Below are 23890 nucleotides of genomic sequence, written 5' to 3'. Positions count from 1 at the left end.
CTAACTTCTAAGAGCTGTGGATTTAGTTTGGTCTCCAAGTTTTAGCAGGAAACAATGGCCCTGAGATATGAAATGAAATACCAACATCACATAGTTCATTATTGGCCACATGGAATTGGAAGTTGATTCTGTTTACTACAGGGCAAGATGGCATTTATTGGTGGTTCTACTCTGTGATTCTCCCACAGTTTTGTTTTCTTTGCATTATATTTGATTCTAGAATTTCTCTTTCTCTGACATGCTTTTCATTTTGTCTGAATGTTGGTATTGTGTGGATGCAGATCTCAGTTTTCTCTCCTAGATATGATGGTGCTGCCCCTAGATAGTATATATTTTGGTGTCATCAAAACATCATGCACATATTAGAGAGAAATAAGGATAATGATAGAAATTACTTGACAAAAGGTTTTATTTCTCTGAACAATGTGAATTTGCAGTTTATTAGATTGAACCTTAAAACTTGAACAAGATAGAAAACCCAGTGAGAGATCTTCGGAGATTAACTAAATTAATAAAACCACATGAAGAATGGGATGTGAATGACTCACTGGGAGACTAGAGAATTTGAATACACTTTGCATAATGAATCTGTCAGACTTTATTTAGATATGATTTTTTTTCCCCCTGAAAGCAGAATAGAGTGTTAGGGACCACTCATACTCTTTATCACTTAGATTTTATACATCTGGATTTTTTTCTTGTCACTTCACTGTTATTTAAAACATTTTGTTAATTGGAATAAGAGCTAGTGTTACATTAATTTTAAGCTGTTATTAGTTTTACATTTACCTTTATCTCCTTCACTGGGTCATATATTTTTTGAGGTTAAGAAGATGGTCTTAGGCATTCTACTTCATTGCTTTTTAAATAGCCTTCTGAATATTGTTTAGCTACAAGATTTCAAAAAAGAAAATAAAAGCATGGTTGGGGGCCTAAGGAAATAAAAGCTAATAAATCAGTAATCTTTAGGGTAGGTCGTTGATTTGTTCTGAAAGGTCCTTAAGTCATTCTAGCCAGGGGTGCTAGAGCAGTGAAGTTCTGTGTGTGGCTCAAGTGTTTCCAATGGAAACAGGAATTGTAGGGAATTTCTATTATGAAATCTTGCTTCACTCCTTCATTTGGTAGGTGTTAGCCCTATTCAATTCAAGAAATACTTCAATTTCTTTACCAAATGATATTTGTCTATGAAGAGTTGTTAAGTGAGGTGGAACTGTGTAGAAGGAACTTAGAGCAGTATCTGGCACATAGCCGGGCTGGAATAGATGTCTATTGCTGCTATTATTGCTTTCATTCACTATTCATTTGATTTGGTGCTTCTTCCATGTTAGTGTCCAGGATGTGTCTTTCTCACAATAGCTGCAGACAATTGAAACTCAGGAACGTAAAGCTGGAGGAATAAGTGGCATGGAGCTTCCCCATACAATTTTGTGATGGCTGATTGTGGACCTGTCACCTCTGTTTTTCATCTTCTTTCCAGGAATTGATTTCATTGACACAATGTCATGTTTTCTCCTCAGTTATTATAGTTGTATTTACTAGTCAGTGAACTTGCTTAGAATTCCTCCAAAAGGATCGGGTAAAGAAACTGGTTTGAAAGGGGGGAGAATTATGTTAGCATTTTAGGAAACTAGTACGTAACAATCATTTTTCTTTCTTTCTAGTGTTCAGGATATATTGAGGAGATCTAGAGACAGGTGACTAGCTAGAACAGTTTACAAGAACAAGGCCTGGGGAGCTAGCCCAGGGGTTAGAGAGCATGACTTACATGGGCCTGACCCTGGTTTAAGCCCTGATACCTCATGCCCTGCGTCCCAGCCTTAGCAGGTGTGGCTCTGAAGGCCTGAGCATAATCAGATGGCTTTGAGGGTCCGTGACTCCAGTGTCTGAGCAGCACTGCATCCAGGTCCCTTGTTTCCACTGAACTGCCCAGTTCTCTATTGTCTGAGAATTGCTAGGAGTGGCTCTCTGGATCTCTGAGGATTACTTTGGAGCAAGCCCTCCCCTAAAGGTGGTACATGTTTACAAATTCTTATCAGGCTGGCAAATTATTTGACTCAGTGGTCTAATACTTTCCCTTAAAAGTGAAATTTTCTACCACAAACAGAACAAAACCAAATACACAACCAGAAACTCTTCTGGCACAGACAGGCAAGCTGCACGATAGGGAGAGGGACTCACTCTGCCGGGCATGCTCCGTTGAAAACAAACCCTAAGACTTTTCCCAGAACTGAGGTTATGCAGAGGCTGCAGAGAGTACACGGGAAGTCTTCAGTTGACTATGGGATAGTTTTGTGGACATTTCAGTGGTTGGGTGGTAACATCGCACTCCTAAAACATACAAGCACTTACTCTCTTGGAAACCATCATTCCTCAATAAAAAATAAAATCAAACACATACTTAAAAGTGGGATCAGCCACTTCTCATCTCAGAGGAGGGCCTAAATGAAGCAGATAGAGAAGGGTTCTGAATTCCTCCAGCTGATTAGTTGACTGGCAATTGTCCTTGGACAAGAAGTATTACAGTCTTCTGAGGATGGTGGAATGCACAGTCTGGGGCCACATCCTGCAGTTGCTCACTGCTGTGATGATCAGCTCTGTGTTTCAGCAAACCCTCCAGACAGCTCCAGTACAGGCCACTGAGAACTGTTGTTTTAGCTCAAGGATTCTCAACTCTTATTCAATTTCCTCTTGAGAAGATCTTTAAAAAAATGCGTGGTTGAGACTTAAAGGCATAAAACCTAATAAATCAATAACCCTTAGGGTAGGTCGTTGGTTTGTTCTGAAAGGTCCTTAAGTCATTCTAGCCAGGGGTGCTAAAGCAGTGAAGTTCCCTGTGTGGCTCAAGTGGTTCAAATGGAAATTGGAATTGCAGAGAAGGAGAAATGTACAAATGCCAGACTTTGAGCTCTGTCCTACTGCTTGGGGGTGGTGGTGGTGGTGGTGGTGGTGGTGGTGGTGGTGGTGGTGGTGTGTGTGTGTGTGTGTGAGTCTGTGTGTGTGTGTTCCATCTCACACATGACACTGTGTACATTATAACCTGTCTCTTAAGCTGCAGCCGTATCCCAGGCCAGGCTCTGTTCTCTTAGTCTTGTGGATGGTGGCTTTCGGGCTGGGAGGAAGTCACAGTGGTAGCTGGCCAAATCCCACTGAGAACTTGACAGCTGTCATTTAGAATTACTTTGTTTCTGTGTTTTGCAAAATATAAAATTTGCAGAAGTTATTTAATGCACTTTGAAGTGATTATTGTGTCTTTTTTTTGTGTGTGTGGGGGGAGTGGGATGGGTGTGGCAAGGGAACACCTAGTGGTACAGGACTTACTCCTGACTGCACGCAGAGATTTCTCCTGGTGTGGCTCAAGGGACCATACGGGATGCTGGGGACAGAACCCAGGTATGCCTTTCTCACTGTAGTGTTGCTGCGGCCACAATTCTCTCTCACCTTTGAAGGAATCTAAAATAAAAATTCTCACTGGCACTTGAGATGGTGCTTCAAAGGGCCAGTAAGAAAACAAAAAAGAAATGGAAAATTCTGAGTCTGTAGAGTGGCTGTCTATTTGGGAGGACAAGAGTGTTGGTGACAGTTGTTATTAGCAGACTAAGAGTCTCCGAGGACTCCATGGCAGACTTTATGGAGGTCTTTCTTTATTCATTGTTATATGCATGCTGAACTCAAGGACAGTTGTTTGCCCACAGACCTGCTATAAATCTATTCAATACACTGCTTCACATAGAATGAGTAGAACATGAGCTCATGTGAGCTGCAGGCTCCGTGCCGCCCCACCATTGTCATTCAGACCCACCAGGCAGCTTGTCCGCACCTTCTGCAAGGGGCTCTGCCTCTCCAAGAACCTCTTGCCACAGAAACATCTGAGCGGCAAATGTGAGCCTTTTTATAATTACACATTTTCCAATGGTCACATTGAAAAAGTAAAAAGAACACATGCAATTAATTCTAGCATATTTTATTCAAATCAGTGCATGGAGCATACTGTATTTATTTCAATAGATAAGCATTATAATTTTTGTACTAAACTAAGAAAAAATAATTCTATTTTTGAGACCAAGTCTTGGAACCTCCAACCCTATCTCCCTCTCCCCCCCACCACCTGCTCCTATAAGTTTGTAGGATCAGCATAGGTCAGTTGGTACTGGGCATAGATGGATTGTTCTGGACCTCCGGTAGGCCTTTGACTTCTGTATTAGAGAGGGAGTTCCAGAATTGGGTCAGAGCCTAGTTTCCCCCGCATTATTCTTATAATTTTCCCCTCTAGCAATTATGCAATTATTAATACTTCAGAATTGATTTCTGGAAAGTAGCTCAATGTTTTCCCTTGTCTAAGAGATTCTCACCAAGAACCATTTTAATGTAAATGAATAGTTTTTGAAAACCCCTATTCCTCTTTGGAGTGTCATATTGATTTTTGAAAAAGAGCATATCTAGTCGACTAACTTTGCTAGCACTTGTTTTCAAAAAGCCTTTAAGCCTCCAGCTAGACAAGGCTGAGATTGCCTGAAAAAGTAAAAAGTGGAATAGATGCTCATATTTGAATATACATAAACTTGTATTAGTTTAGGAATTCCACAGACAGGTGTTGTGACTACAATCATTTGTGTGAATTGAGATACTTTGTGACTTGACAACTTCTAATCCTAATCTTTGAAGCTCAAATTTCTTCTCTAATTTATAGGACTTAAGATACTGGCTACCTGACCTCTGCCTGACTCGCACCAACTTGAAAGATAGCAGAGGAGCAATTGCTATTGCTGTAGTAAAAAATGCAGCTGTTAGCATATTATTTGAAGAATTATAGAAGAGAAGTTTCAGTAGTCTATTGATTGATTAATATATTTACTTGATAAGAAGTAAGCAAATCCATAAGTATCACAGTGCACTAAGTACAATATGAATGCTGGTATACTTTGTTTATATATTTGTGTCTACTTTCATTGTTGATCTAATGGTCCTCTCTTGGATTATTTTTGGGTCTAGTAAGGAAACACTAAGTACATTGGTTGAAATAAATTGCTTACTATTTTTTGAAAAAAAAGCTAGTATTTTTCAGCTACATTTTAGTTTTTATGAATATTTCCTATACCTTAATTGATTACACAGTATTACATTTTTAACATTTCCCAATGCATAAAACATGTCTCTTACTATGTATGTTGCATAGATTGAATAGAATCTAATGTTATTAACAGTATGTGGCATTCTTTTTTCTAGACTTTATGCTAGATAATTAATAGAAATCTTATTGCATCTTCATTATAACAAATGACGACAATGGATGTGAAGAAAAGTACAGTACTAAAAGAGAGTACACCAGTTTTAACATGTTCAGAAAATTGTGTAATCCAAATTTCTGAGAGTAGATTGTTATATGTTAAATGTTTTCAGATATCTGTACTCTTTTGCCTTCAAATATTTGAACCACATTTTGTTCATGTCTGAATCATTTTTACACCCTCTTGCCATATGTCCTAATCTTAAAATTTTAGAAAAATGCTATCTCCTAACTGTCAGAGTCTGCAGTGAATGTGATGTCATGATAATTCCACAGAGCTTAAGTTGCTCACGAGCAGCAGTGCCAGCCATGAGAGCAGCATTCATTCAACATCTGAAAACAGACCAAGGGATAGTTATCCCTATGTGCTCAAGGTTTCTTTATCTGACTCAGAAACTCTATAGAGGTAGCTCAGTTGGGAAAGAAACTACCTATAAATTCAATATCTATCTGAAAAACATAAATGAAATGACATTCTTACAAAATACTGCCTGTAAAATGCTGAGTGAACATTGACAGAATTAATATGCCTTCAAAGAGAGTGCACCCTTTACTATCTCGAGGATGAGACCTAAATAGGGGTTATTTCCTCTGTGTGACTGCTGCTTGCATTACTTGAATTATGGCTCCTTGCTAAGTCACTGTCTCCACGGATTTTTCTGGCAGCATAGTTTGGAGTGTCAGGCTGAATCTAACCCATTTGTCATGCTATTGGCCCAATTTCTTTTCTGATTTTCTTGGCTGACCTTGGGTTCCCTTAAGAAAACTCTGTGCCACTATCCTCAGGAAATTAGTAGAAGTAGATGATTAATGCAATTATCTCTGCAATATTTGAGAGTGTACAATTTATATATTTGAAAATATCTATTTTTTTAACCTCATGATTTGGTAAGTAAGATTAGAAAATAAGATTAAGGTCATAAAAGAATAAAAAGTAAAGTAAAAACAAGGTAATTTAGTGAAAATATATGCATATATATATACTTACATGAATACATAGTAGTAAAATATATGGTGACAACTTTTAGTACTATTGTGTTAATTTTTGAATATTAGATAAATTATAAGTACATACACATTTCAAGCATTTTTACATACAGTGTAAAGGCACATAGTTATAACATGTGTGTTTATATATATTTTCTTTATATTGTATCATACTTGCAAGGACAGGCAATGCAGTTATATGGCAAGGGCTCTGAAGTCACCTAAGGAAAGGGAGATGTAGTGATCTCTCCACAGATATAATGCTGGAAATCAACAGCTGTGATTTTAACTTGAAATATTTAGATTTAAAATTGATTACTGTTCTACCTCACTGTCACTGTCATCCCGTTGTTCATCGATTTGCTTGAGCGGGCACCAGTAACGTCTCCATTGTGAGACTTCTTGTTACTGTTTTTGGCATATTGAATACACCACAGGTAGCTTGCCAGGCTCTGCCGTGCGGGCGAGATACTCTTGGTAGCTTGCTGGGCTGAGAGGGGTGGAGGAATCGAACCCAGGTTCTACTTCATTATTCATAATATTATCTTTGATAGCAGAGTCTAGACTTTGAAGGCTAGAACAATATCGGAAACAATGTATGTAAAGAATTTAGAATAATTAATAGCACATAGTACTAGGCATTAAATTTGTTACAGGTTTTCTTACAATAATTGTTATGATATTTTTTCTTAGAATAGAGTTAGAGATAACACTAAATATAGCTCACAAAATTAGTGGCCTAAAGCATCTGAGGCTATTTTAGTTAGCATTTTAAACTAGTTTCTAAGTCCACACTGAGTAAATCAGAAAATGATGACAAAAAAAAGGATTGTTATAAAAGAGGACAATTGGTAGTTGAGAGGGCTGTAGTTGAAAGCCTACAAAAGATTAAAATGATAAAATAAGGTACTTTTAGGTATTCTGTTGAGTTTCCTCGGGGGTGTTTAATGGTCTATTTTATGTGTCTGTGTCAGGAGATACTCAAACTTTTGGCCAAGTATCTAGAAAATCTGTACTAATGTTTCTGGAGCTGCCTAACCTGGAGTCTTTAGATGCAGTTGTGGGTTGTGAGTGGGCCTCATTCACTTCACTGAAGTGCTGAATAGGAAGTTTGACCCTTTCCTAAGAGAGAATTCTTTCTTCTTACTTTGGAGTGGGTCCATTAGCTCATTCTAAATCTGGACCAACACAGGGGAATGCTCACCTTGTGATTTTCTCCCCTCCAATACTTTAGGTATCTTAGTCTCTCCAGACTTTGTATCTTATATCCTCAACTCAGGGAAACTTCAATTTTACCTGAAGTTAACCTCTTTCTCCACATCCTAAACATACAGACATCAGTATGTGGAACACTTGTAAGCTCATTTCATTTGTTTCTCATCTGTCAGAGAGTACTACACTTTAACTTTTTTTGTACCCTGAAAAATAATTGTTTCATATTTTTAATTTTTGATAGCTTCAAGGACAGGAGCAATAGCACAGCGGGTAGGGTGTTTGCCTTCCACATGGCCTACCCGGGTTTGATTCCTCCATCCCTCTCAGAGAGCCCGGCAAGCTACTGAGAGTATCCCGCCCGCCTGGCAGAGCCTGGCAAGCTTCCCATGGCATATTTGATAAGCCAAAAACAGTAACAGCAAGTCTCACAATGGAGACATCACTGGTGCCTACTCGAGCAAATCGATGAGTAATGGGACGAGAGTGCTACAGTGTAGTGCAGATAGCTTCAAGATGGGAACGCACATCGACTTGTTTTTTCTGGAAGTAGTAATGTTTGGTTAGTGACCGAAATTTTGAATATAGATAACAAAGAAAAATGTAAAAAGTACTTTCTATTAAAGACTGTTTACACAGAGAGAATTATATAGTACACAATACAAGAGGCTTGCTTGTTATAAAGCTTCAAGGTGTTAATACCCAAAATGATAAAATCTTGCATGAATCTGGAAGTCTTTGATATCCAGAATTAATTTTCTGAAAGGGCACTGGAGATGGAGATTTACTATGACAAGAAATAAAATTAGTATTTGAGAAATTAATTGGTAGGTGCCTTATAGTGGAAATTCTTCCTGCCTGACACAGACTGCATTGGGGTAGTTGGAGGCAGAAAATTTGGGTAGGAAATATACTCCATGAGTGGGTGCTGCTTCAGTAAATGTAGGAAGGCCAGAGGTAGGCATTGTCTGCAAGAAGCATACATTGCCACTATGCAGGCCAATATATTTGTACTTGCTTAAAGGAAGCTTTAAGAATAACTGCTGTTGGTCTACATTCTTGTTGGTCTTCTGAGATTCAAGTCAGGTTTGTCTAGAGATCATAAACACATGTATGTGTGAAAATATGGTCAGATATATTCTATATTTTTTTTAATCCACTGACAGAGAATTCAATACTGATATTTAGGTAGAAGAAGAGAAAATGCTAAAGCCTTTTATCCTTAGATGGGTATTGTTGATGAATAAGTATTTTGGTCATTGTGGTCTACTGTAGCTATGTCTCTTGATTCCACCACCATCAGCTTGTGACAGTTTTGTTCTTCATAATAAAAATTACCTGGTGTTGCTAGAATTTTAGACATAATCCCACCAAATCTGTATCTAGACTAGTGTTATGTTTCTGTAGTACACAAATTTTGAATCATGTCCTATCAATTTGCAGACGAGGAGTCTAGAAAATATTTAACATGCATTAAATATTAAGCACTTAACAGACATTATTTATTCCTCCATTGAATTTGAAATTCTATGAGGTTAAGTTCTATGTCTTTGTTATTTTCTGAGTCTGGTAATTGGTAATAAATTTATGAACAATTGACAAATATATTACGGGCTCTAGTATGTCAAAGCAGCTATTATACTTGTAATTTTTTCTTTTTTCTTTCTTGTTTTTTTGATGAAGAGGGAAAAGTCTCTCATATCAATGTTGCCAAGTAACAGGTCCATAGTCTGGGGCATGGTTAAAATAAAAATGTGAGCGCCTGGTTTAAAATTTAGAATTTTAAGATAGAGTGTTAAACCAAGCTCTTGTCTCTGACTGTGTATCATACACCCATGAAATCAACACTGTAACACATAATTAGCTTAGGATGTAAAATTCAATGTCAGTTGTAGAAAAAAATAAGAAAGTCATGAGATAGGTTTTAAAGTTATCTAGGTTGTGGAACCAATAATTATTCCAAAGAATAATAGACTGATTTAAAAAGAGCAATAGCTATAAAGTATATACCATTGCTCTAATTTGACTTGCTGTGTTTAACTCTCAATTAAGAAAAACAAACTGGAAATTTTATACTAAAAATAGTGGCTTTTATATTTGGAGATACCATATAGTTGGATACAACTACAGTTGGAGTTTTATAGTTGGAGAGACATTAAAGCAATATTTCACTGCTGATTGAATATGCCATAGATGTTTGAGCATCTTGGATTGTGACATTACTTTTATACTTCCATTTTGTATACCATCAAAGTGAATGCAAAACTTAAAGCCTTAAGCTGAAATTATTGTGACCAAGACTCCTAACTTGAATATATAAAACCAGGCTCCTTGAAATATCTCATATGAAAGATATTTGCTTTGGGGGAGTTGAATAATTTGCTGGGAACATATCTTTTCTTTGTTTGGTTCAAAAAGAACATACATATTGTGGATTAATATGCCATAAAATTTTGATTTAAAATCTCTAGAAGCAGAGTAAGACTATCTACAAAACTGTCAAGATACATTTTGGTCTGCTCTGCTCTTGCCATTTTTCCCTTTTTTCAAAGGATTTAAATGCAATTGGGATTATAAAACTCACATTAAGATTGAAAGGCTGTAGGATAAATTTCACCTGGGGTGCTTGTTAAGAATTGCAATTTCTGGGGTTTCATTCCAGGTCTACTGGGTGAGACTCTGCAGGCGGGTACCTAGTATCTGCATTTTTTATGCTTTCCAGATGTTTCTTACACAAGCTGAAGTTTGAAAAATACTGCCCTCACATTTTAGCTGCCATTAAATAGAAATCTTGATAAATACAGTTATAATTTCATAATATGATTGATTAATAGAATCTGGTTTTAATATTTAATCACAAAACTATGTAGCCGCCTGGCCTGTAATCCACAGATATGTTGCTTCGCTGAAAAGAGAAGTGAAGTTAAACCTCAGCCTTGGTCATGGTTGATGTTTAATTGTGAAACTTTGATGATTTTTAGCTGAATCTAAATGCCAGGCAAAATGTGGGCCTGTGTTCTCCACCCATCCCCTCTGACACCATTTCATTGTCTGGAGGCTAATCTTTATGCAGGTATGACTTATCTCTGCTCCCTGATTTTCTCTAGAAAGACAGGACTTACAAAGTCAGGAAACGGAGATTGCAGACTCCTCAGCCTCTCGTGGACCCAGGCAGTGACACTGAGCTGTAGCAGGAAGAGCTTGCCACTGATTGAATTTGATCTTTCCAGAGAGGATTAAAAATCTTGTTCTCACCCCAGTTAGAATGTTGCTGCGAAGTTCCAGTATGTCAGGCAAAGGCTTTTTCATCGGATGCTGGTAGGGATGGTAAGTGACAGTATTGCAGTATTTGCATTCTCTTCAGTAGCTTGCACATTTTTCAACCATGTCAGAAAAGAGGTGATTTGAAGAGAAGATCAGAGGGAATCTAAGAAGGGCTCCTGACCCATGCTCTGAAAGATTGCTAGGGGGACTGAAATTGCCCAAAGGAGCAAGTAAAGCTCACAGTTGTCCATCTGCATCACACTTCCCTGTGGTTTTGTAATTATGTGGGTTTGGGGCACCCTCTTTCCTTGTAATCAGAGGTCTCAGTTATGAATTGGATAAAGTATCCCAAAATTGGGACTTCATCTAGTGTGTGCTTGATTTAAAGGTGATTTAATGATGATCATGTAAGATTTACAAAAACACTTTGTACTTGTAGAGTATTTGCATCATCTCCTTTAATTTTTGCGAAATCCCTTTTAGGTGCATGAAGTAGGTGTGATCATTACTGCTGGGTAGATGAAGAAATAGAAGCTCAGCTGCTAATAATTAGCGGAGCAGAATTGAACCCCCAGTTTCTTTTATTTAGAGAACTAAAAAATCATATCTCTGGAAATAAAAGCATTGTATAATGTATATCTGGTTTCTATTTTTAAAAAAAGGTGTAACCATTTTGTGTATTTATGTGGCCTTTGGTCACTGTCTATGTGATGTTAGCTATGTCCATCATGGAATAATAAACTTCTACACCTCCTCTTCATTCTTGGAATTGTGGGGTGATGTTATTCCAGTATTTATAATGTGTTTGGTTATGCGCATACTATGAGATTTAACTTTTATCATTCTCATTTGTTACAGAATGTATGGTTAGAATTTTAATAGCTGTTACATCGAAAGAGACAAAATGATATGCTTTTAGATTTTTTAAAAAATGCCATTTCCTGGGCTGATTGGCTTGTATTCCAATAATTCTATCCGTATAAGTCTGTGACCACTGGGACTTGCCAACAGATTTGAATACTTTCCCATCCAGAAGCTTAAGAACATGAAAGTAAATGATTCTGTTGTCAGACTTAGGCACTAAAATTGTAATGCCTCCTTGCTTGTGAGAAAAATGATAATAGAAATGGAAAATGCCACCATATTCAATGTCACAAATTGAATTTCTCACCACAAATGCTGTTGATAAGAATGAAAAAAGCTGAATAGTGAACCCCATTGTATTTTAGGTTCTGGAGACAAATTTCCTGTCTTTAGCATGAATCACGTTGTTTGGGCCTCCACAAAGAAAGTTTCTGGGACTGAGTGATAGCATAGCAGGTAGGAAATTTGCCTTGCAGGAGGCTGTCCCAGGTTCAGTCTCTGACACACCAGATGGTCCCTTGTCCTGCCGTGGGTACACTCTAAGCACAGAGCCAGGAGTAAGTCTTAGCATCACCAGGTGTGTCTCCAGCATCCTCCCCGCAAAAGAATATTCCATTTGACATAATATTGTAAATCCCACTTCTGAGTACTCCCCAGTAGGAGAATATTTTCTTCTGCAGGTAACCAAATTGTAAGAAGGCATTCTATTTTAGAAAACAAATTGTAGGAAATAAAGTATATGTGTATACTTATTGCCACAATTTATAATGAAGACATTTAGAACATTTGAGGTAAGAAGTGTTCACATTGCCCTCCCTTTACCTCAGAATTTCTAAAGGACCAGGACTGTATTCTCTTCAACTGAGTTATTCGACTATATGGTCCGAATGCTTCGCTTCCATCTATGAGTAGTGGAAATGGTTAAGAACATAGAAAAAAAAGTATTTTGTTAGCTTTGCTGTTGCTGTAAAGACTGCTTTAAGTATTTTAGGTCTTTTCTGTTGTGAGGTGGATTTACTACTATTAATAATGCCTCCCATTGCTTCAGGCAGCAATAAAAATTATTATCTAATTTATTTTCCTCCTATTGTCATGTGAGAGTGGACTGGCCCGATGTGCTTGTAAGTTACTTGGTGTCCTTTTGAAGCTATCAGCATGGCTCTCTTTTCCAATTTTGAATGCGATAAAGTGATAAAGCAACCAGTGAAACCCAATAGGCAATGCCAGACTCAAGGTCATCCCACAACCTCTGAATCTGGCTCTGGGCCATATTTTTCTGAGAAGAAAATGCAATTCAGAGCAGAGCCTACTTTGAAGTTGCCTTGGACATGACGAAAGATTCCAAAGTGAGATCATTTGTATCAGATGCTGCCATTAATGGTGTTAGTCTGTGCATAGATAAGAAGACTCAGTCTTAATTGGCAGCCATGAAGTTCTAATTTCTTGCATGATGCCTTTCATGATGTTTTCCCCACGTAGGATTATTTCTGTTGATCAATTTCTTTTTTGTAAATTATTCTTTGCAAACTATTCTCTGTATGATATTATTTGAAATAAATAGAATTCTTAATACTTTCTAAATATTGATATGTTTATCTTAATGTAAATGAGGTAAATGAACCTTAATGTAAATGATAGACTTTGGTTGATAATTATGTATTAGTATATGGTTTATTCACCGCAGAGCCTGGCAAGCTACCCATGGCATACTTGATATGCCAAAAACAGTAACAATGATGGTCCTCATTCCCCTGATCCTGAAAGAGTCCCCAATATGCCACTGGGCTACACTAGCACACTACAGGGATGAATGGAGACATTACTGGTGCACTGCTCCAGCAAATCAATGAACAATGGGATGACAGTGATGATGATGATGATGATGATGATGTTTGTTTACAGTATATCAAGCTGTGCATATGACTTCTGTATGAGATTTTATTGAGATTGTAAGCATGAAGAAGACAAGGAATAGGGGCTGGAGTGATAGTAAAGTGGGTAGGGCATTTGCCTTGCATGCAGACAACTCGGGTTCAATCCCTGGCATCCCATATTCTCCCCCTGGCACTGCCAGGAGTAATTCCTGAGTGTAGAGCCAGGAGTAATCCTTGAGCATCATTGGGTGTAACCCCAAAAGAAGAATAAAAATAAGACAAGGAATAGAGAATGGAAAAGAATATGCTGTTTTATTAAGTTAGTGAGTGAGAGAACTAGAACAGGGATGAATAAGATGGCTCTAGTGTGCTAAAGAGAAGTGTGAATGTGGTGGGAGGGAAGGGCTGTGAATTTCCATAAAGTGCACAGGAATGGGGTAAGTGATGATGGGAGGTGGGAAGATTGTGATATCTGGGTGGAAAATAGCTGACTGACTCATCTTTTAGCTACAGAGGAGGGTGCTCCCTTTGCCACATCATTGAGTGGTCCTATGATTCTTGAGCAAACTGGTATGATTTTGTGACTTTTCTGAATACCGATTTCAAGAATTCTAAAATCCAACTGACATGGGAAATTGTGAAACGAATATTTCTATTATAGATCAGAAAATCCAAAGAGGTTCTGCATCCACCCATTTATCTGAGAACAACCAAACACATATTTAAGAATCATTTGAAGATAACACTATGATTCTATTTCAAAATTTAAACTATTTTAAATTCTATTTTGCTCTATATTTGCTCTCTTCTACTTTATACCATATCGAAACTAAACTGGATAATAGTAGCTTACACCTGTAGAACATGGGAATATTGAATTATTTTTAAACTAATCTTTTATTTAGATTGAAATAAATCATTGTGGATACTTTGATTTTTGGCAAAATTTATCTTGAAACTCCTAATTTGTATGGTTCATATTAATTTCCAGATTCTGTTTGTCAATGCATATGCTGTTGAATCCTATAAGTAGTTTTTTTTTTTTTTATAGTCACTAGTGCATGGCTGAAATCAAGGAGTTAAAAAAAAGAGCATTAAAGAGAGAGAAAGAAATGAAGGAACAATCGGGTTGCTATAGCAAACTACTTTCTTTTATTCCACCTGTTATTGAATTATAGGATACTATTCATATACTCGTATGTTAGTGATAGCATGACACCCAGTTCTGATACATACTGGATCCTCTAGTCTCACTAAATTTATTGTAAGATTGAAACATTTGTGCTTGGCAAATTTGTGAGTTTCTAAACGGTGGGAGTTGTTCTTGTTCTAATTTAACATAACAACCTTAGTTCATCTTTGGTGTTCTTAGTCAGTGGAAAATGAAATACTCATCTGGAAAGTTTAGGAAAGATATAGAGATAGATTTAAAGTTAAAAAAGTTATCTCCTGCAATCCTAAAGTTACTTACAATTCCTACTGATTTAAATCAGCTGGCATAAAGGTGATAAAGCAATCCATTTACCCTAGTAGTATTAAAAGTTTTGGACTCTGTTTTCTGGTCTTAGTTGGAAAGAAGAAACTAAGAATTCATTTTCCTTCTTTTCTTATATTTGTGTACAGTATCTTTCAGAGTCATAAGTTTCTTGGCATAATTCAATGGAAAAATTTATGCTCTTATGCATTCATTTTTCTTTCCAAGCTTTATGGATTCTGTTGGGTAGCTTTCAGTTTACATGGCAGAATTGTCTCACTGTTTTGATTCCCTTAATATTCAGAGGAGAACAAAAACAGTTTAGATAAGCCAAGGATATATCATCATTCTTATTATTGTCCTAGTTGTTGTCAAGATGAAATTTTTATGTCATACTAATTAACCTAAATACAAAAGCACTAATATTCAAGATTAAATCCCATACTTTCTCCCTTTATAGCCTCCGTTTCTCCATCTCGCACTATCTACAATATCTGGAAAAGTTCAGGAAAATACACTTAGATGGTGCTCATTTTACACTAAAATATATATCCCAAGGTTTATATATATGAATTAACTTGGAGATGTTAGTAGAAGGAAACACAAAAGCCTATACTCTGTATTGTTGCTTATAAAATAAAAACCTCTGAAGAAAAAAATTGCGATGCAGTTTCAAATGTAACCTCTAGGGGCTGCTCAAGACCACAGTTTGGTTTTTGGAGGCTGAGCCACAGAACATCTGAGCTTAGCCCTAGCGGTGGCCTCTAGGAAAGGAGTAATTCTCAGAATAGTCCCTGGAAAGCTGGGACATCATGGGTTGCCTATGTTTTCTTCTCTTCTGTGGACATTCTAGGATGAATTGGGCATAAATAGGTGCTTGAAAGCTACCCATTAAACAGATAATAATTCTTAAGAATTGTTTAGTTTTTTCATTACTGAGGTGATCCCGGGGCTGGAATGATAGCACAGCGGATAGGGCATTTGCCTTGCACGTTGCCGACCCAGATTCGATTCCTCCACCACTCTCAGGGAGCCCAGCAAGCTACTGAGAATATCATGCCCGCATGGCAGAGCATGGCAAGCTCCCTGTTTTGTATTTGATATGCCAAAAACAGTAACAACGAGTCTCACAATGGAGACATTACTGGTGCCTGCTGGAGCAAATCGATGAGCAACGGGATGACAGTGACAGTGACAGAGGTGATCCCGAGAAAAGAGCAGTGGCAGATTTGCTGGTGATGACTAAACGTAATTCAGAGCAGCCCCTTCTATAAATTCACATATCCTCTTTCATACTAGTCAGACGCTTTCTAACCTACATTAAAGCATGACTAGTAAGATGCAACTATTTTCTAGTCAGTGGCATATAAGTTTTTATATAGATTAGTATTTGTAACTTTAAAAACTTATGAGAGTGCAAGGTAGAATATCATTTGGGGTGTGAATCTGATTTATCTGTTGTCTTTCTGTTGGATGCCATGGTAGACATTCTATCTGGAAATATCTTTGATTGTCAAGACTTAATGATGAGCAAGTTGTGATCAAAAAGAGTAGGTAAAATACATAGTTATTTTATGGAAAACTTGGTACTCAGTCCCAGGTCATCAGATGTTCCATGTGAGATGAAAGTCCCTTTGATCACTTAGAAAAATATTTAAGATTGTGGCTGCAGTGAAGATTTGGTCTTCTTTTAAAAATGTAGACCCCTTTAGCAGGGCACCCTCGAACAGACTTTCCTATCTATCGTCTTCCTGTCAGCATGATGATAAACTCAAGGGGGTTGCATTCAGAAATGCTGAATTTTATTCAGAGGCAAATTTTGTTAGGATCATAGTACCAAGCAGGGTTCTATTCTGTTTTGAAACATATTGATTATAGAGTGCTCTAAGTAACATAACCATTGAAAGGAAAAAGTAATAAAAATAAAACTATCCCACAAGTAGGATATGACCTTATCTGATTTAGAGTTACAGAAGCTGAAGCAAACATAACCAAAACCTTCCTTTAGCCTCTTCCAGAGGTTTTCCTCTCACTTATTTCTAAGTCATGACAAAACATGAAGGCACTGTTGTACCATCTGTGAATATCCTAAGTACAGCATCTCTCTCTGTCTTCTTTTGCTTAACATCACATGATTTTTTTATTTTCCCCATTAAAGGAATGAAAATAAAACTGGTATGTATTTCACGCATGATTAAAGATGTAGCAAGTTTTTCTCTCCAGGACAGTATGTTGTTATGGAGGAGAGTGTGCAGAAATGATAAGGGGAAAAAATCCACATCTGGTTTGTCTGCAGCATTTGTCTCAGCAAAAGGAGAAAGCTTTTCTCAAATTGTAGTGTTTAGAAGAATCACCTGGGACATGTTATGTGCATTTTCCTAGACCAGGGTCTCAGAGATGTGTTCCTTCTGGAAATGCCCTGGGTCACAGTGCCCAGGACTCCTGACTTTGAGTGGCAGGCATTGCCTTAAGAGTTTTTGCACTAGAAAGCGCTGCAGGAGGTGGGTTCACAGTCCTTTACCCTCCCCCTCACAGTGCTCTCAATGACTTGGAATTTCATGTTTCTCCATTAGGTTTATTTGGTATTTAAATCTTGCTGCTGGGGCTGGAGTGATAGCACAGCAGGTAGGACGTTTTGCCTTGCATGCTGCCTATCCGGGTTCAATTCCCAGCATCCCATATGGTCCCCTGAGCACTGCCAGGAGTAATTCCTGAGTGCATGAGCTGGGAATAACCCCTGTGCATCCCTGGGTATGAGCCAAAAAGCAGAATAAGAAAAAGAAAAAAAATGAGCATGAGTTTACAAAATAAATCTTGCTGCTGAATCTTTAAAGGCAACCAAAAATGGAGTGCAAATGGAATGAACATATGCATACACCTGTCCAGGGAGAGATTCTCTGGCAATCCAGGAGGAGAGGCAGCTTTGGTGTTAGTCTCTTCTATTTATTAGGGCCACCCAGTCGCATAGGTTATGCTGTTCCGGGTGGGAAGAGAGAGAAGCCACATTCCCCTTCTCTCATCTTTCTCTGCTTACCCTCTTTCCTGGGCTTATAATTCGCTGAACTCAGTCAGGAGACAAACATAACTGAGTCACGGAATCTGGGGCATGCAGCAGGCAGGAGTCACGATCCGTAGAGCACATACCAGAGTGATTGGCAGCATGGTAGAGATTCAGGAAGGGACAGGAGAACCAGACTCCACAGGAGGTCAAACTTTTGCATCATTTCAAAGCCAAGGAGACTGGGTGAGAGCTATAGACCCTTAGCACTTTCCATTGAGAGAACTGAGACTTACTTAGCAGAAGAAAAGGTGCTTTTTCACTGGGTGGCCTTTTTATTTTAGCTTAGCAGCAAGGTAGGCAGGAATGAGTAGAAAACCCGGGCTCCTTCTCAGAGTCTCTGCAGAGCAGTGCCAGGCACACCCCACTTTCTCCCCTTTCTGTCCCCACTTTGTCTGGAGTCTGTTTGGAATGTCTGGTATTTTTTTCTGCCAGTGTGATTGGAATGCAGTAGAAAGTGGGGGTTGAAACCTATGGGGAAGTACAAAAAATAAGCAATGAACAATTACATTAATGGTAAGAATAAAAAATTAGAGCAGATGTGCCACTGTGAATGTTTATTTTCCATGAAGAAAGAAACACAGTTTGCATTTTTCTAGAGACCTCTGGACAATAAAATTATGAATTCGGAGTTCAAGGATCATTCAAGAATTTGGATATTTTTTTCAAATGGTAAAGCTTCTTAAGGGCCAGTAAGTAAAGAAATTAGTGATGTGTGAAGAAAAACAAACTCTTATAATAAAAGTATTAGTATTTGGTGGGTCTCCATGAACGTATACTGTGTAGAGTTGTCTAAAAGCAGCATTTCTTAACTTTTATCTTACTGTAGTCCCTTCTGTCCTTTTTCTTTCTTCTGGCACTCCTGGTTGTGCAGTGGCTCACTTCTAAGATTTTCAACTATGGCCCTCCAGAATATTCTGGAAAGTTCCTCTTTGAGAAACACTATTCCAAATAGATTGCTCTACTGCTTCAACAGACGTGAAAGAATCCTCTCAGTGTCTAATCCCGAGATCTCAGCTCCAGGAGGCAGCAATCTTCTGCAATGACTTGGCCGCCCTCAGTAACACTGAGGACTTTTGATGTGGCAATTAGGAACTGGCTCACATAACATTTTCGTATAGTCAACTTGGTTTTATCTTGATTTCTTGCTTAGCAAATTCTTGTGTTTCAGACAGACATAACCTTTTCCTTTTGCTTCCTCACCGAAGCGTCCAATGACAGTTATTTCAGCTAACTTTTGTAGATCTATCATTGTTTTCTTTTTTTTCCTGCCAGCCTTGTTTTTAAATATCTACATATTGCTTTCGCTGTTCAATCTATCATTTTACACTTGAGAAGGTCATGGTTCTCTCATCAAGAAACTTGGGAGAAGTCCTTGGCCATGATTTATCTTATGTAACATGCCCTGATAGAGATTCTCAGGAAGTGAGGCCCATTAGTGCCTTGTAAGGTCATTCCCCTGATGTCCGGGGCAAAATGAGTATCAGTTGTGTGTGTTTGTGTCTAAGGCATTTTCTTAGATGATTTAAAGGGAGTCTCAGAAATGATCATTTTCTCTGTGGTGACTCACATGGCTTAGATAGGTGATACACTGGGAAGACTTGTAGTAGGAAGTCAGACTGACACTATTTAAACATACCCCTCTCTTACTTGATGTCAATATAAGCATGATCTCAAGTACTTAATATTTTATTTTCTTTATATAGTTGTGTAGATACTTTTTGGCATTTATAAGCAGAGGTTTGTTCTTTCCCTATTAAACTTCTTAGTGATACTAATCATTACAGACAGGAGAAATTAAACAAGCATAGATTATATTTAAATTATAGTATGAATGAATTTGAAAGCAATAAGAGTTACAATATTCAATACTGGACTATGTATAATTAGAAAGGCTGGGTAATTTGGGGATGGGGGAGTAGCAATAAGATGTCAAATAATTTTTTCATGCTTTGAAGACATTTTAAAGGAGATCAATTTCTGTTATATGATTTCTCTGTGATAAGGGGACAATCATATTTTCGTAAGAAGCATTTATACAACCCATTCAACACATTAGTTTCCTACTTGATTACCTCAACCATTTAAAGAATGTATTGTATGTTTATGTTCCATCTAAGCCTATTATAATCTCTAATATTATTGTAAATGAAGATAGATTATTAAAAATATGTCTTGTGTTTTTGCTGTGTGTAAGATTGAATGCTGTGAACACAACTATGAACAAGATACAGAGTCTGACTCTCAAACAATTCCCACTGGTTGTGAGTCTCCTGGGATTAAGTTCTCTTAGAATCAGAACATTTAACTCATATTAGAGAAGCTTATTAAGAGGTAGAAGCAAATTGTATAAAGCCAAATTCAGGTATGTGTAGTGCACCTGAAAACATTTTTGCTATGGTCTCGTGGCCCGAGTAACTGAAGAGACATATGTGTCTTATTCCTTACATGCTCTCCCTAAAGTTCCCTTAGAGCAGGGACCAGAATTGTTTGGCTCATTAGCTCAGGACATAACCTGGTTTCTATAGTCAGGGCACAAAAGGGGACTAGAATAGAAGCTGGGTCTCACTATCAGGGTTTAAACCATCTGTGCTAGTTACCAAGCAGAGATTACTTAGAAAGATGGAAAAGAAATGGAAGAAAATCAGATGACCAGGTGGGCCTGGCAAGGACCTATGATCACAGGTGAACAATGTGTTTGGATATTGACCTGGTCCTCACTCTTTAAGGTGGTTGTTATTTTTTACTCTGCAAACCAGAGCCTATATGCTGCTAGTTACCTGCAAGCTTGCAGTTTCTGAGTTACGGCTTCCTTGGTGAAAAGAATATCAAAATCTGTTGGCTAACAATGTGAATGATGCTTAGAGTTTATTATTTTCAAAATATTTTTTAAGTATCCAGTTACAGGCAGATTTCATTAGAATTATTTCAGGTTAGGTTTCATTTTAAAAGTATAATTTGGCCCTATGATGATAGAATTTAGTTCCTAATTGTTCTCAGATAATTAAACTTACGTTGCAGTGTGCATGGTAAAGTCTTTTATTATCTAGTAATTCAAATGATTTGAATTTGATTTTGAAGTAGTCTCGGTGTCACCCTTCTTGATATATTGATACTATTCTTCAAAACAGATGATTATGACTATCTTTTGAAAGAAATGGTTTGGCTTTACACTCTGATTTCCCTTTAAGGATCTGGAAACTTGCATTGTAGTCTGTCCTCTATTATTTACAAACAAAGATCTCTAAAGTTCCTAGATCTCAATTTCCCCCTTTGTAAGACGAAACTAATTGTTTAAACTCATGGAACTCTGACTTTAAGTGGGAGAACTGAGAAAATAAGATTTTGAAGATATGTAAAGTACCAAATAGTTATAAAGTTTACTACTCACTAATTCAAGACTACTTATACATATGTGTAAAATAGGATTCTCACAGAGCAAATGGTGCTTAGTGCAAGTTTCTCCTGTCTGTTTCCTTGTTCTTCAGCTTCCCCATCTCACACAAAAGAGAATCATTTTTCTCAGTTAATGACAGAGACCTTCAGTGGCACAAAACAAAGATTTTACTCACATGTTACTATACTTAGGGTCTACTTCTTAGGAATATTCATTTTTATTTTCAGTAAGACATAGTTCTTAGACTGAGTACAGTTTGATAGTTTTATTTTGTTTCAAAGAGAAAAGAGTGGAAAATCCTCAGGCTGTTAGTTTCTAAGCCAGTATGCTTCTTAGAGATGTGCTGAAGTTCCGCCTAAAGGGATGGAAATAATGCTATGCAGGAATATGGCCTTTCAGCAAGAGACACAATTTCATAGCACACATTATTACTTCTTGTAAAAGCTGTTGCTCCCCTTTCTCATCTCTAGATCACCGGATGACAGCTCTGGCAGAAACAAATAGCAGGTGGGATGACATGTATTTGTGGATTTTAGGTTATAGTTTGGCTTTAACATATTGCCATGCCTCTTTTTCCAGACTCGCCTTATTTTTGTAGGCTCAACACCTTTTTTTAACATAGTGATTAGATTCAAGACCTGCAATTCAGTCAAGATGTAGTCACGGGTCAGCCTACTCCTATTATCACAGCTGGGGCTGCAATCCCAGTTTGCCTGTTTCAGAACAGCGTGTGTATTCATTCATCTAGGCTGTGCCATCCTGGGCAATGTCAAACACTCCTCACATTCTTTTCTGAGAAGCTGATTTCTTAGGCTTCTTTGTTTTTTTGTTATTTCAGAGCCCATGAGGGATGTGTCAAATGTCTCCCAGATCTTTTACCCTTTAATTTGTCCATGTTTGCCTCAGAGGTCAGTTCCAACTGGCTATGATCCTAAGAGTAAAAAAAAAAAAAAAGCAAGTCAGATTAGGCAGGAACCAAGACTATGGGTATAATCGGGAATGTGGAAGAACACTTGCGCACTATAAACTTTCGGGTTTTTACTTGGACCTAGCTCAAAGTAGATTGTATTCTTCATTATTATAACTTTAAACTTATGCCTTAAACTATAAAGAAAGCATCTTTTAAAACAGTTTATATCACCTACACCTGACAGATATAGTTGCAAGGGATTTTGACCGCTGGAAACTTGTTTAGTCTAGGAAAGAGTTTACATTTTACTGGTTAGTAGTCAGAGAATGAGAATCAGGTCCATTATAGCAACAAAAATAATGGACTTAAAATGCTTAGGGGCTGAAGTGGGCTTTAGAAGTCTTACAATGCCAATATTGGCTTATGATAATGTTTTACCAATATGTCAATCCCCCATCCTCCCCTCGAATATTCAGCCATGTCTACCTGTTTCTTAGGTGGGTGGGGGTGGTCAGCTGTCTTTGCAATGATTCGTACAACAGTGCAGACTGATTGGTTCCATTATCAGCCCAGCAGTGCCAGGAGGTCACCAAATCACAACTAACAAAGCTGGGGGGTTGGGGCGGTGATTGAACTCAGGACCTCCTGCGAGTTCCATGAGCTCTACCCCTTAAACGTTCTCTTCTGCTTTTATGTTCCTTTCCTTGAGGGTCAAGTTCTAAAATAATCATGTGATAAGTGAATTCCTGGTGGAGAAATCCACTATATTATGAGCACAACAATAAGGTTTAACCGTAATAAGTGAAACTATGAAATTTTAATCTTTAAAAAAGCAATTAAACAGCATAGCAATTAGACTACAAAACATTTTGCACTTCATAAATTACTGGGTGCAGTATAATTGACTTCTATTTATTATCCAGCAATAGCTGGAATTTTTTTTAGGATTTCCTTCTGCCCTTTCAAAACTATTGCTGGAATTAATTTTGCTTTGATAGAGATATTAGGTACGTGGAGTCAAGCTTATTTTTTTGGTTGTAGACAGATATTCAAATGTTTATTGCTATGGTGATTTCATCACTCTGACAAGATCATTCCTCTCAACTTGACTGGAACCATCTGGATTTCAGAGCAAGGAGCAAGGACAACATGACTTGAAGAGCAGCATGATCTAGTGAGAAGCTGGGTGTCAGCCTTTTTCTCTATAGCATGGTATTGCTTTAGTCATGCTGCAATGACTTCAGACCCTCCCATATCCAACCACTGGTGTACTGTTAAAGAGCAGGATTAAGTTATTACCAGTATCATGGCTCTTGATCATCCTCATTTACTCAATACTATCTCACTCTTTTCTTCCTAACTCCAGTCTAGTTTCTTAGTTTTAAAATCTCAGTGTAATAAAAAAAATGTGTGCATACTTGAAATAATATTGTTTGAAATTCCATAAATTATTTAGAAAGGCACTTTTGTTTTTATTGTTTATTTTTGGGCCATGTCTGGCAGTATTCAGGGCTTACTCATGGCTCTGTGCTCATGGATCATTTCTGATGAGACTTAGGGCACCAC

The sequence above is a fragment of the Sorex araneus genome, chromosome 1 (genome assembly GCF_027595985.1).
Source record: "Sorex araneus isolate mSorAra2 chromosome 1, mSorAra2.pri, whole genome shotgun sequence".
Taxonomy (NCBI): domain Eukaryota; kingdom Metazoa; phylum Chordata; class Mammalia; order Eulipotyphla; family Soricidae; genus Sorex; species Sorex araneus.
The sequence above is the reverse complement of the archived record's forward strand: the minus strand, read 5'-3'. Positions refer to the sequence as shown.